General features: G+C 58.7%; 1 protein-coding gene across 1 annotated transcript in view; it reads left to right on the forward strand.

Annotated features, from left to right (window-relative positions):
* The first annotated feature begins 1,018 nt into the window (after positions 1–1,018).
* TRPV4 (transient receptor potential cation channel subfamily V member 4) overlaps positions 1,019–13,476 on the forward strand; it is a 33,579-nt gene continuing 21,121 nt past the window's right edge. The window contains exon 1 of the mRNA XM_037156272.2: positions 1,019–1,101. The gene's annotated coding sequence lies outside the window, so the exon portion shown is untranslated. The remainder of the gene's footprint in view (positions 1,102–13,476) is intronic.

Here is a 13,476-nt window from a genome sequence, read left to right on the forward strand (position 1 = left end):
AGAGGCCACGTCCCCTCCAAGCCTCAATTTTCCATCTGTGAAGTGGGCACAGCAATCCTGACCTCACAGCTTGGTTGGGAGAAGGTTTACTTGACCCCTGCTGCTCAGTGAGTTCATCATTAAGGTTCGTTTTTCTTTCTTTCTTTTTTTTTTTTTTTTATGCGTCACACTGGTGATTTGAACATACCACTTTTGCTCTGGTTCTCTTTTTCCAAGAATTCTAAAATTCCACGGTCTTACCAATGGGGCCACCAGCTCAATGGAATAAACATAGTAGGGCTAAAAAGGACTAAAAATGTTCCTGGGGCTTCGCACAGACCTGGTGTGCGCAGCATTGTCTCCATGACTGTGAGGTGACATCTCTACAGTGGGGACACTGAGGCGCAGAGGCAAAGGGACTGGCTGCTCGGCTGGTGAGTCGCGGAGCCAGACCTGGGCTCTGGGAGTGCGACTCTGGAGGCTTCCGACCAATCTGGTGGAAGTGAGCTGCCAGATCTAGGGAGGTAATCAAGTGGCTGGGGGAGAAGATGAGTGCATGGTGGGCTCACCTTCACCATCCAATAAAAACACAGGCACTGAGCTCCTACAGGCTCCGTGCTACACGCTCGTAAAGAGGTGAAGGAAAGGAGTTCGCATTTATTGAGCCCCAGGTGACCCACACGGACCTGTCTCCGAATTGTCTGCTGAGTGAACGAACGAACGGATTCACGGGTGGGTCCATTCCCAGACGAGCGAGCCGCGCCTAGGTGGCCGAGAGAGCAGCCGGAAATCTCGGCATGCCAACCAGAGCCCTCTCCAAGAAGCGCCTGCCCCTCCACACAGGGGTTGTGATGCCCGTTTTCTGGGTGAGGAAACCGAGGCTCCTGGTCCGCCCCTCAACGCCCTCCCCTGCAGAGGAGGCAGATCCAACGCCCTCCACCACGGGCGCTGCGTGCGCCCAGGAGCCGCGGGTGGGCGGGGTGCAGGCCCGGGGGCGGTGCGCGGCCGGTAACCTGAGCCGGGGGAGGAGAGACGCCGCTGCGGGCGGGCGGGCGCCGGGCGGGCCGCGGGGGACTCAGGAAGCGCCGCGCTCCCGGCCGCCGGGCGCCGTGCGATCCGGAGGTGAGTGCTGCCTGAGCCCTCGGGGCTAGGACAGTCAAGGTCCTCTGGCGCTCCTGGGGAAGTCGCGGAGGCGCCAAAGGCTCTCCCGGGACGTGGGAAGCGCGGAGTCCCGTTGGGTTCCCTTGGGCCAGGCACGGCTTCCCGGGGTTCAGTTTTATCACCTGTGAAATGGGGCGCTGCCAGGGGCCCTGGAGGTTCCAGGTCTGGGAGAGGGAGGGCCAGGTCCTCAAGGAAGCCCCGACGCCCACCTGGGAGGGCATCGCCGTTTGGGGGTGCTTAGAAGAGGGGGTGGGTGGGGGGTGTGCTCAGTCGGCCCTGGGTCTCTGAGCAAACTGCAGGGATCTTCAAAGGGCACTCACTTTTGGTTACTGAATCCCAGAGAGATGGCTCTTCCCGGCAGGCAGAAAAATCCTTAACCTCCAGCTGTGAGGAGGAGGCAGCCGGGAGGTCCAGGGGCCCAGGTCGGGAGGTCGGGAGGTCGGGAGGGCAGGGGAGACCTCCAGCACCCTGACTCGCAGGGATACCAGCCACAGGCAGTTCGTCTACCTGCTCCCACCTCCCAGTTGTGGATAAGGAAACAGGTTCAGGTCAGGGTGTAGCCAAGTGGAGTTGAAATCCAGGGCTATCCAGCCGCGAAGCCCGGCGGCCTGGCACCCAGGGGTGCCCTGGAAGGGGCGGGGATGGGGATGGGGGGTGCCCACGGCCACTCTGGCTCAGCTTCTCCAAAACTAGAGCCTTAGGAGGGGGCATGAACCCCTGAAATCCTAAGCAGACGTCATGAGTGGGCTTCGTCCTGGGATGCTAAGAACTGCTTGAAGATTTTGGTTCTGCCACTTCAGCTCTGGGGCGCAGATGGGGGTCTAACTCAGTGACTGCTTCCGGAGAAAGGTGAAGCAGTGGCCTCTTCAGAGAGGTCAGGTGGAGGGGACAGGCCCTGACATCTGCGGGGTTAAACATGGGGCCTGTGTAGAACCTGTGTGGACCAGCTCTCCTCTCTGCCACCCACTTCTGTGGCCCCGAGCTACTCCCTTAGCTGCCTTCAGTAAAACGGGGGCAGCACAGGGCGCTCCCCGGAGCTGTCGAGAGGCCTGATGACCTGAGAGGAGCCCCACACAGTGCTGGGCGCGGTTTCTGCCCCAAAACCTTCTCAACGGAAAGGGGCAAAGAAAGGTAGCTGACCACATCCCCATTTCTCCAGTTCTTTCTGTTTGAATGACAGTGGGGGCCAGGAAGGCTAGGGATCCCTCTTTCCCACCTTTATCGGCAAATCAGGGGTGGGGGGGGCCTTCCCAAACAGGTGGCAAATGGCATTCGTGGGCTGGTCAGGTTCAGGTTTGTAAAACCACGAGGGGTCATGTTGAAATGGAATAAGTAGGTGAGCAAACCTTGGGCTTGCAGAGCTGAAAATCGTTCTGTTCGTCTGGAGTGTGTGATGTGAACTGGGAGGGGAAGGGATCAGACAGGCAGGGGTGAGGTCAGACCCAGAGGCCCTGAGAGTCCAGGCGGGAAGGACTTGCCCGAGGTGTGGTGTGGGAAGGTCCCCCTGGCTACCGACCGAGGGCCGGGCAGGGAGGCCGGTCCCCAGGCTGGGGAAGATGTCCAGGTGAGAGATGTGAGACCCCCGGTGGGGACTGGAGAGGGGCCGCTGGCAGGAGGCATAAGAGGGACAGAGATGCACAAGGGCAGCCTCGCTGTGCCTGGCACATAGCAGGTGCTCAGTAAACGCGAATGGCCGCGCTGAGTGACTGAACATGAGAGAGGGGAGTCCTTTGAGCTCTTGTCTGTTCCTGGAGAGGGGGTCCCGCATGGAATGGGCACCTCTTCCCCTCACAGGCCCCTGACCTGCTGCCTGCCTCAGTTTCCCCCATGCAACTCTGGGAAAGGCACTCCAGGTTCTTCTCCAAGTCCTGGGGACCCAGGGAACAGCGCCGTGTCCTGTCACAAACAGGGTCAGGGGAGCCTGGAGAGCACTTCACGCCGGCTGGCCCTCTGGAATGCATTGCAGCGCTCATTTGGAGAGGAATTCACTGTTAAAGATTAATTCAGATCTCTTAAGATACACCAAGCCCCACAGTTGCCACTCTGAACTCTGAGTACGAGGTTCTGTCTGGCTTTCACCAAGCAGGGGCTGCATTAGTGGTCATGACGACAGTAGCGAGCATTTATTTATTGAGCACTTACTATGTGCCACACACTGAGTCAAATACCCTTCGTACATGTGGATACAAACTACAATTGTACCCATTTTTGAGAGGGAGGAACTGAGGTCTGAGCAGTGAAGTTGCTTGCCCAGGGTCTCTTAGCTGGGAAGGGGCAGAGCCGGGACGGAGCTCCATTTCAAAATCCACGCCCTTTACTTCGGAGCTGACCTGTCCCCATTTGTCTGGGTCTGCAGTCACGTGGAAAGCACTCTGCAGTACAGAGATAAGAACCTGAACTGTTCAGACAGGGTCTCAATCCCTGGGCCCGCTCCACCCTCACCCCAGGCACTCAGGCAAGGGACCTGGCCTCTCCGAGCCTCATTTTCCTCAATCTGTCGCGTGGGCTCTCTGTTCCAGAGATCACCATCTTCTTCCTCCTCCTGTCTGCTGACCTGTTCCAGGGTGTGTTCTCCTCCAGCTTGTCCCTAGGGTGTCCCCTGAGAGCCCCTCCATGCTAGGGGGTGCGTAGAAGGTGGCAGGGGCAAAGCTAGGCTTGTGTTGGGAAAAAGGCCGACGCCTGTTCGGCCACGCAATATTTACGGGCGTCAGCTAAGTGCCAGGAGCCGTCAGCGTTTCCTACTTTCCTGATTTAATGCTGAAGAACTAAGGCCGGGGCCTGGCTCTCCGCCAGTTCCTTCTCTCCCGGGACCTCAGTTTCCTCACCTGTAAAATCAGGACGATGATGGTGCCTGCCTTGTGAGGTGGTTGCGGACTGCCTTCAGCGCAATTGACTGTTTCATTCACAACCTATGTCCAGTGCCTCTGTTCGCTTAGATGGTGTCGTAGCCTCGTCTCCCCTGGAGGTGGGCAGGGGCAGGGAGGTGGATTCCCACTTACATCTGAGAAAACAGACTCAGAAGCAGCTTGCCCAGGCATGCGCATGGCAGAGCTGGACAGGAAGCCAGATCCAAGTGGCTCTGGCCCCCTCAGGTCCCTAAAAAGTCCAGTGACTGGCTTAGCATCCTTCCTGGAAAGCCACCTTGGACGCACCCCTCTTGGAGTCTGTCCCACCTCAGTTCACATCTCAGTTCTGCCGCTCGCTGCTGTGTGACCTCAGGAAGGGGCCTAACCTCTCTGTTTCTGACCTTGGGTTTGCTGGAAGTTGGAGCTTTGCCAGAGTGAGGGGGATTTGGGGTATTCCAGCTGCCACTCCTGCCCTGGCCGGGGTACCCCTTGTCTTGGGTGCCCTCGGGTCCCAGGGGCTGACACCCTGACTGGCAGGAACAGTGAAGGGAGGCCAGGCCCTTACGTCCATTGTGGCTCTGACTTCCTTCCTGCCTGGGAGCCCTTTCCGACCATTGGCTTCTCCTTTCTGCCCCAAGCCCGGGTCACTATTGGCTGTGTGACCCCCAAGGAGCAGATTTCCTCATCGGTGAGGGTGGGTCACAAAGACCATGCCAGGGGCACAGGAGCACCCCCCACACACACACACAAATGCTCACACGGTCGCTCCAGATGAGGTCAGTGGACAGGAAAGGCCCCAGAAGGAGGTGGGGCAGGAGGTGGTGATGACAGGCGGGCGGTTGACCAAATGGGAGTACTCTCCTTTTTCTTGGGGGTGAGTAACGGCCGCCCTGCCCACCCCCCGCCCCGCCGGCCCCCACACAAAGGGCTGCTCAGTCTCACCAGGCGTCTGTTTTTCCTGAGGGTGGAGTGGCCTGGGTCACACCCGGCCGACCAGGAGGGCTGGCCACCTTCTGGGAAGCTCCGCGTGTGTATGTGTGTGCATGGAGGGGACACTTCCAGCATCCACGCCAGATGGGGCCCACGGACTTGGGGGAGACCCCGGCGGGCAAGGGGCCAACTGACCTCAGGCAGGACCTGTTGGCCTGGGTCGTGTGTCTCCCTTGGCCCGGAGGGGAGGCTGGGAAACAGACGTGGAGGAAGGAAAGGAAGGAAGGAAAGGAAGGGAGGAAGGAAGGAGAAGCTGAACAGACAGATCACCAGGCAGGGGTGTCAAAAAAACCACCTGCTCGTATTCAGACCCTGGCTCCGAGACTGAATGAACTTGGGCAAGTGTCCTGGCCTCTCTGAGCCTCAGTTTCCTCATCTGCAGAAATGGACTCATGATAGGTGTTGTTCTTTTTGCATGGGGCATGGGTGGCGTGTTGGCTTTCATAGTAGGTGCTCAATAAATCACCTGTGAGAAGGTGGGAGGGGGAGTCAGCCAGTTAGTCGGGTAGAGGTCTGGCTTGGAGGTCTGTCTGCCCCGTCGAGGATGACTGAGCTTCTCTTTGCCTGGTTTTATTCGTGTCCACGAGTTCCTTTGCTCACTCACCCAGTCACTGGTTTGGTCACTCGTCAGGTATGTCTTGAGCATCTGCTCTCAAGGCCTTGAGCATCAGGCCTTGTTCTAGGTACAGGGACTCGGGGATGACCGGAGGAGCTCGTGTCCAGGTTTCCATCGTTCCGCACGCAGTCCTTTGAGGCTGATGTCCACAGTGACCAAGAGGCGGGTGCTTCAGTTCACTCCCTTTAAAAATAAGGAAACAGGCTCAGAGAGGTGAGGAAATCTTCCTGGGGTCACACAGCTACTAAGTGGCAAAGCCAAGATTTGAACTCCACACCTGTCTGCCTGTGGCATCTCTGCCCCTCCCCACCGTGCCAGCTGTCCAGTGAGCTCCGAGGACTGTGACGTTTAGCAGGGTGGCCCCAGAAAGAGGGCTTCATAGACCCCGAAGGCATGAACTCAAATGGGTTTAAAACCAGGTGCTTGGAATCCTGGCCACTTTCCCTTCCTGCTGAGCTGTGACCTCTGCTGGGTCTCTTGGTCTCTGTGAGCCTCAGTTTGCTCATCTGTGAATCGGGGTAATAGTAACGCCCACCCCAGGTGGGAGGTGAACGTGAGAGTGCTCAGAGCATAGTAGGTGTTGGGTAAATGTCAGCCCAACCTCCATTCCCCTGGGACTTGGTTCATGCATCTGGGAATGAGGACAGTACTAACCTCTAGAGTTGTTATTGGACTAAAAGAGGTAGAAGGTGCGGGGCGAGCCGGCTCTGCATCAGGTGGGATTTTGGGCACTGGCCTCAGCCCTGCTCTAGGCAGTCAACCAGCCTGCAGTTGGCATGGGCTGGTGGTGAGGCGCCAGGGCAGAGGGAGGACCGCACGCTGGCTTCTGTTGCCTCGGGCTCCCTTCCCCGGCTCTCGCCCAACCATTCACTCCCCTGTCTGCTCTCTCCTCTGGGATTGTTTCAGATGTGAATGAGGTGGAGGGGTGTGTGTATGGGTGGGTGGGTGTCCTGTCCCTTCTGGCCTCAATCTCCCAGGTGGGAAATGAGCCAGTGCCTGTCCTGATCGCTTCCCAGAGGCGGCGAGAAGTGGAAGGGAGGGTCCGAGAAAACCCTTTCTCCCAGCCAAGGGAACGTCGGGGTCCCAGCGCCCACTCAGCCTTACCTTCTCTGGGCCTTGTCTCCCCAGCTATACATTGAGGGAATGTTAAAAACCATAAAAAAGCAGCTGCCATTTGTTGAGCGCTTACTGTATACTAGGCTCTGTCCTAAACTCTTGATTCATTGCATTGAATCCGAACAGCATCCCTTTGGGGTAGGTCGGAGCTGTGGTTTTATCTTTTAATTTAAAGCACATCTGTGCAGTCCAACGAGCAATTACAAAGCAAACACTGCGTAGCCCTCCTGGGTGGCAGGATTCCCCCATTTTGCAGAGAAGGAAACTGAGGCCCAGGGCGGAGACTTGAGTTGCTGGAGGCCACCCAGTCAGTGAGTGGCAGGTGGGGAATAGAACAGGTTGTCACATGATTCCAGGGCTACACAGCCCTCTCTGGGGGGGGTTCTCTGTGACTGTGACTGTCTTCCAGGAGAGGGGCTAAGCCAGGGAGAAGGGGCTCCAAAGGGCCGGAGACCACCCCTCCGCCTGGACCAGAGTGCATAGCATTGTGCTCTAACGGGACCGAGCCTCAGAGGGCAGGCTCTTGGGGCTGTGTGCTGACCTCAGGGGGGCAAGGTGTGGGGGGGGCCCTGCTGAGGAAGAGACAGCATGTCCTTGAGCCCCTGCTGTGTGCCAGGCCCTGTGTGTCCCTGAGGAAACTGAGACTCAGGGAGGGGAAGCCGCTCGTCCAAGAGCCCTGGGCCAAGAAGGGTTATTGAGGTGTAATTCACACTCATTTTTTGAAAGTGTACAATTCACTGTTTTTTTTTTTTAACGGATTGACAGTTGTGTAGACACCGCACTATTTAGTTCTAGAACTTTTCGTTGCCCCCAAAAGGAGCCCCATGCCCATTAGCAGTCACTGTTCCCTGCCCCTCCCAGCCCCTGGGGACCATGAGTCTGCTTTCTGTCCCTGTGGATTTGCCTATGCTGGACATTGCATGTAAATGGAACCTGATCATATGTGGCCTGGATGTCCCCCGGTGCCCGCCCTTAAAATGGAGCTACACTACCTCCCAGCAGCTCCTACCCTGGGCTGGGGACCCTCGGACCTGCACGGGTGCCCCTGAAAGTTGGGGGGGTGGTATTTGTGCACACTCTTGGAATCCTCCCCAGCCAGGGGTCTGCAGAATGACCAGGTCTTTGCTGTGGCTACACTGACCTTCCCCTCTGTGGGTCCAGTGATTCACCCAGCCCTGCCCCGCCTAGGTGGTGCGAGCCCGAGGGGGGCACCCTCCTGGGCGGGGGGGGGGGCCCTGCCAGGACACTGGGGCTCTGTCTACCCCGGACAGGCAGCCCCTGTGCAGCAAACAGGAAGCGGGCTGGGCCCCACTAGGTAAACACAGGCGGGCCGGGGAAGGTGCCCAGCGTGGCGTGGTGCCCCCCGCCGCTGCTGCTGGCCAGGGAGCCTGGCAGGCAGGAGGTTTCATTTGGCCCAGGGGCTGAGGTCCCGGCGGCGGCTGCTCTGAGGTGGCTGCTGGATCCCAGGCTCTGGGCCCAGCCATTCTGCCCTGCCTGGCAGTCACACGTCCCAGTCCTCAGTCAGATTGTCCATCCGTCCTCTAATAATATCATAGTGACCCTGATGGTGCCAACAGCCCATCCTCACCGAGTGTGCCTGCTCTGCCAGGTACTGGGCTCGGCGTGTAAGCCTCCCAGCAGCCCACTGGGGCGGGTACTGGGATCATTGCAGTTTCCGGGTGAGGAAACCGAGGCAGAGGGAGGCCAGCCGACCTGCCCGGGCTCACATGGCTGGTGAGTCCGCAGGTGGTCTGCCTCCCTGGTGTGGCCCCCACCACCCACCCTGCACCACTTCCTCCGCCCCCTCCTTCCACCCACACTTCCCTTCTCGGTTCCCTGTCCCTGTCAAGTATCTGTGGAAGGCACAGGTCCTGGGGCCACGTGGGTTTTAATCCTGCTTACCCCACTCAGGAGCTGGGCCGCCCAGACGAGCCAGGAGCAACTGCATCTCTCTGAGCCTCTGTTTCTTTGCCTGGAAGTTGGGGGTTTGAACCGGGCTGGGGTTCTGACGTCCTACTCTCTTCCCCATCCACACCACCCTCCAAGACCATCCAGAGTGACAGGCGCTCCCAGCAGGGGGTGGGGCCCCAGTGGTGGGGCGGGAGCCCCAAGCCGGGGCAGGAGGAAGTGCCCTGGGTCTGTCTGGGAGCCCCACACGGTCCCCTAGTCTGCCGGCCTCCTACCCACCCACCCACTCATATTCCTTCCAGTCTTTCACCTCCTAGTGCCTCAGGCAGCACCATTCCCCCCGCCCTTGACCTTGCTGTCTCCTCTGTCCTTTTGTCCCGGTCACTTCCACCTTGTCAAGCCCCGGACCAAAGACCCCTCCTCCTCGAAGCCTCTCCCTGTCCCCAGCACCCTCTTCGGCTGCCTGCACCCTCCCCCAACATCAGGGGCCCCTTGTCTTATAAGAAGGCAAACGTTTATGAATGTCTCAGTCTGCCTGCAGGGGCAGCAGAGACAAAATAGTCCCGTCCTCGTTGAGGGAAAGCTGGAGAAGACAGGGGGTGAAAGAAAGTAGAATAGATGTGCGTGTAAAAGTTTAATCATGAAACGTGCTATAGAGGGAGTGCACGTGGCTCTGAGAGCAAGACTTTGCAGAGACCCGGGGAGAGGGAGGCAGGCAGCCAGCGCAGGAGCCGCTGGGCACGGGGGTGGCCTGGGCCCAGGGAGCAGCCTGGCAAAGGCCTGCAGCCGGGAGAGCTTCCCGCCCTCCCTCCGAGGTTCTTTAATGAAGTTCCACTCCTGGGTGCTCCCTCCCCACACACTGTGCCCTGCATGCCGGTGGCACCCAAAAGGTGCCTTTTGGAGTGAACTGGTCCCAGAGGGCAGGAACCAGGAAGAACCCGCTCCCTAAATGCCCCCCCCCCACCCCCTGGAGCGGCCCCACAGGCCCAAACTTGCCCCCAGATTTAATCAGCTTTCCTTGATCACGTAATCAGGAGGATGGGATTTGACAAATATTTGCCAGGGTTTCCATGAGCTCAGGCAAAGCCCCGAGGGAGGGACGGACGGACGGGTGGGCGGGTGAGGTGAGGATGGGCCCCCTCCTCCACCCTCTGTGTGTGCAGGGTGAGGGAAGGGGGATGGAGCAGGAGACGTCTCCCAGCCCGTATCCACCCCCCCTTCCCGCCCCGTGAACCCAGGATCCTCAGAGAGATGGCGGTTTGCTGTTTATTGAGGGCTTTCTCTGGGCCAGGGGCTGGACTCCATTCCTGTAGTTCTCACAGGACCCAGTGAAGACCCCATGGGCAGGTGAGGACAGGGAGGCTCAGCTCGCCCAGCTGATGGGAGGGGCCTGGGAGCTGCCCCCTATCTCTGTGAAGTCAGAATGCACGCTCTTCCCAGGCCCCAGGCCCCAGGCTCCCACCGGGTGAGAAGTGGGTTTGGTTGCCCCAACTGCGTCCTCCGGGGCCATCGGAGCAGAGAGGATGGTGTTGGGACCCTGGCTCAGCCTCCTCGCCTTGCCCAGGACCCCTGCACCCCTCTGGACTCGGCCAGGCCTGAGCTCTCCCGGTCTACACAGTGCTCGCCATCACCAGGCACGTTCTGCTTTCTGCTTCCTCCCGGCCATTTCCCCCGTTTGCCCCCAGGAGGTCGTCAGCCAGGAAGGAGGGCAGGGATTTCTCCCCGTCTTGCTCAGGTCTGTGTCCCCAGGGCCAGGCACACAGTAGGTGCTCAGTAAATATTTGTTAAATGGCCCTGGCCTGGTGGCTTAGTTGGTTGGAACATCATCCCACACACCGGAAAGTTGTGGGTTCTATCCCTGGGCATCTACTGAAGGTTGCTGGTTTGATCCCTGGTTGGGGCATATGTACAGGAGGCAACTGATTGGCGTCTCTCTCTCCCTGTCTCCCTTCTTCTTTTTCTAAAATGAATGAAACATATCCTCAGGTGAGGATTAAAAAGTAAATACTTGTTGCCCTGACTGGTGTAGCTCAGTGGATTGAGCGTGGGCCTGCGAACCAAAGGATTGCAGTTCGATTCCCAGTCAGGGCACATGCCCAGGTTGCAGGCCAGTTCCCAGCAGGGGACACACGAGAGGCAACCAGACATTGACATTTCTCTCCTTCTCTCCTTCCCTTCCCCTGTAAAGATAAATAAATACAATCTTTAAAAAAATTAAAAAATAAATACTTGTTGAATGGATGAATAGGTCAGCAGCTTCTGACCCCGCTCCGTGGGCCCTGACGTTCAGACCCGGCCCTTCTGTCCATCCTGGTCCAACTGTCACCTGTGTGTGGACAGCAGCCCAGTGTCTATACACAAACAAAGTACGTGGGTGTCTAAAACAAAAACACTTGAAATCGGAGGCTTTACTGTCCACACTCATGTGTCAGTGTCCTCGGCGGAGCCGCTGACGCTTGCCCGGTGCCGGGAGTAAGCACACGGGCCACTCACATGCACACGAGGATGCGAGGACTCGCAGCCTGGGCCGCAGCCTGCACCCCTTCCCCCTCCCCCCTCCCAAGTCTGGCACGGGCTTGGAATGTGTAATTATAGCCCACGGGGCAAATTAGAACAGGGAGTGAACTCCTTCCCGACCGCAGAGAACCGGGGAGTGTGTGGGGAGGGAACTGCCACAGAGCAGCGGGGCAGGCCGTGTACGTGTGTACATGTGTACACACACCCACGCACGCACAGGTCTGAGCAGTGTGATGTGGCAGGAATCCAGGGTTAGGATACAGAGGTGTCCGCGCCCTGGGTGTCCTCTCAGGGCCTCAGCTTCCTCAGCTCTGAAATGGGAGCAGTAGCCCAGCTTTGCTCGCCGGGCCCTGGGGGCCTGACCCAGGGTGCAGCCGGGAAGGTGTCGGTGGGTTTAACGAGGGCTGTGAGTGCCACTCTGTACCTGTGTGTGTGTGAAGGGGGGGCAGGGTGAGGGGGGCAGGTCAGCCGGGACTGTACTGCAGTGGTGATGATGATAATGGTGATGAAAGCATTTTCAAATGCTTCACAGGTGCCCAAGAGACACCCCACCTGCCTTCTGTCACAGCAGCCCTATGGGACAGACGCTGTTATTGTTTGTTTTTTATCCTCACCCAAGGACGCGCTTATAGATCTTAGAGGGGGGGGAGGGAGGAAGAAAGAGAGGGAGAGAAACATGCCATGACCAGGGACCGAACCTGCTACTCAGGCCCGTGCCCTGACTGGGAATCGAACCTGTGACCTCTCAGTGTATGGGACCCTCCAGGCAACTGAGCCACACTGGCCAGGGTGGATAAATGCCGTTACTGCAATTCTCATTTGACAGGTGGGAAACTGAGGTCCAGAGAGATCAGTCGGAGCTGGTAGCAAAAATCCTGCAGCCCGCTGCCCAGCTTGGAATCCCGACTCTGTTGCCAACCGGCTCTGAGGCAATCGACCTCTCTGAAGCCTCAGTGTCCTCCCCTGTGAAATGGGGATTTCAGCAGCCTACCTGCAAGGCGTGCTTCTGCAGCCGTAGTACTGGTGGCCCCATGGTCTGCATCATTCCTTGTGGCGGGGATGGCCCTTGCTTTGTAAGATGTTTAACACTGTCCCTGGCCTTGACTCACTAGGTGCCAGTAGCCCTCTCTGCCCTGCACATTTTTGACAAAGTCCCCAGACTTTGCCAAGTGTCTCTGGGGGGCAGAACGGCCCCCGCCGGGAGCCGCTGATCTAGGGCTGAACGAGGGTCAGGTGAGCTTGCACGTAGACCACTGCCTGGCACCAAAGGAAAGCCACAGCATCCTGATGATGATGGAGGTTTATCTCACGATTACAGTTTCATCATAATTAAAATGCTAATAATGATCATTATGTGCTCTGCCCAAGGCTGCCACCAGCCAGTGAGTGGCTGGGAGGGGATTTAAACTCGGGAGTGGCCGACCTCAGGCCGGCAGCTGTGCAGCCCCCCAAAACCTCGGATGCTGTCTGGGTTGCGGTTCCTTAGGGGATGGGGTGCAGGTGCGGTGGGGGATCTGGAGGGACCCTCCTGGCCTTCTCACGCCTTGGAGCTCCCTGAGGTGGGGGTGTCTGCGAGGCCCTGCCCCAGTGGGGTGCCTTGGGAAGGGAGAGGGTATGACAGGGAAGGCAAGTGCCCTGTGCCTCCCCCCCCCACCTTGGGGTCCCTGGTGAGGCAGGCGGGGCTGTTACTGGGGAAGTCTAATTTTCCCCTCAATGCTCTTACCTGCAACGGTTACCCCTTCCTGCCTCGACAAGCCCCTGCATTCCTGCAGGACAAAGCCCCGAGTTGCGAGGCTGCCGCAAGCAGACAGGGATCCAGGTCTCCATCTCCCACCTGGCTGGTAGACAGGAGCTGCTGCCTCCTGAGGTCCTACTAGGTGCCAGCACTGAGTGGGTGCTTCAAATCGCTGAGGTCACTAGCATCTCCCAGGAACTCTGGGAGGAGGCGTGGTTGCCAGTTTTACAGGTGGGGGAAACCGAGGCCCGGAGAAAGGAAGTGATTTGCCCGAGGTCACCCCGCTGCTCGTGAGCAGGGCCAGGACCTGCGCTCCTGTCTCTTCCTTCCTCCTTTGATTATAATCCGTGACAGCCCCCAGTTTAATCCCAGGGTCGGTGCTTGGGTGTGCCTGGTGTCATTTCATTGTCCCTGCAAACCTGTGAAAAGCGACTGCAGTCCAGGCCCTAATGACTCCGAAGTGGGCTGTCCCTCTGCACTGCTGCCCAGAGGGGGCCGGTCCCCGGCTCATGCTCTGATCTGACATCTGTGTGCCCCACTGCGCCCGCCGGGAGGGAGAGGCCTCTTGCAGGCCCCCCCCCCCCCCCAGCTCTCTGGCCCAGGCCTTC

The sequence above is a fragment of the Artibeus jamaicensis genome, unplaced genomic scaffold, assembly GCF_021234435.1.
Source record: "Artibeus jamaicensis isolate MK-2021 breed Jamaican fruit bat unplaced genomic scaffold, CSHL_Jam_final contig_525, whole genome shotgun sequence".
NCBI lineage: Eukaryota > Metazoa > Chordata > Mammalia > Chiroptera > Phyllostomidae > Artibeus > Artibeus jamaicensis.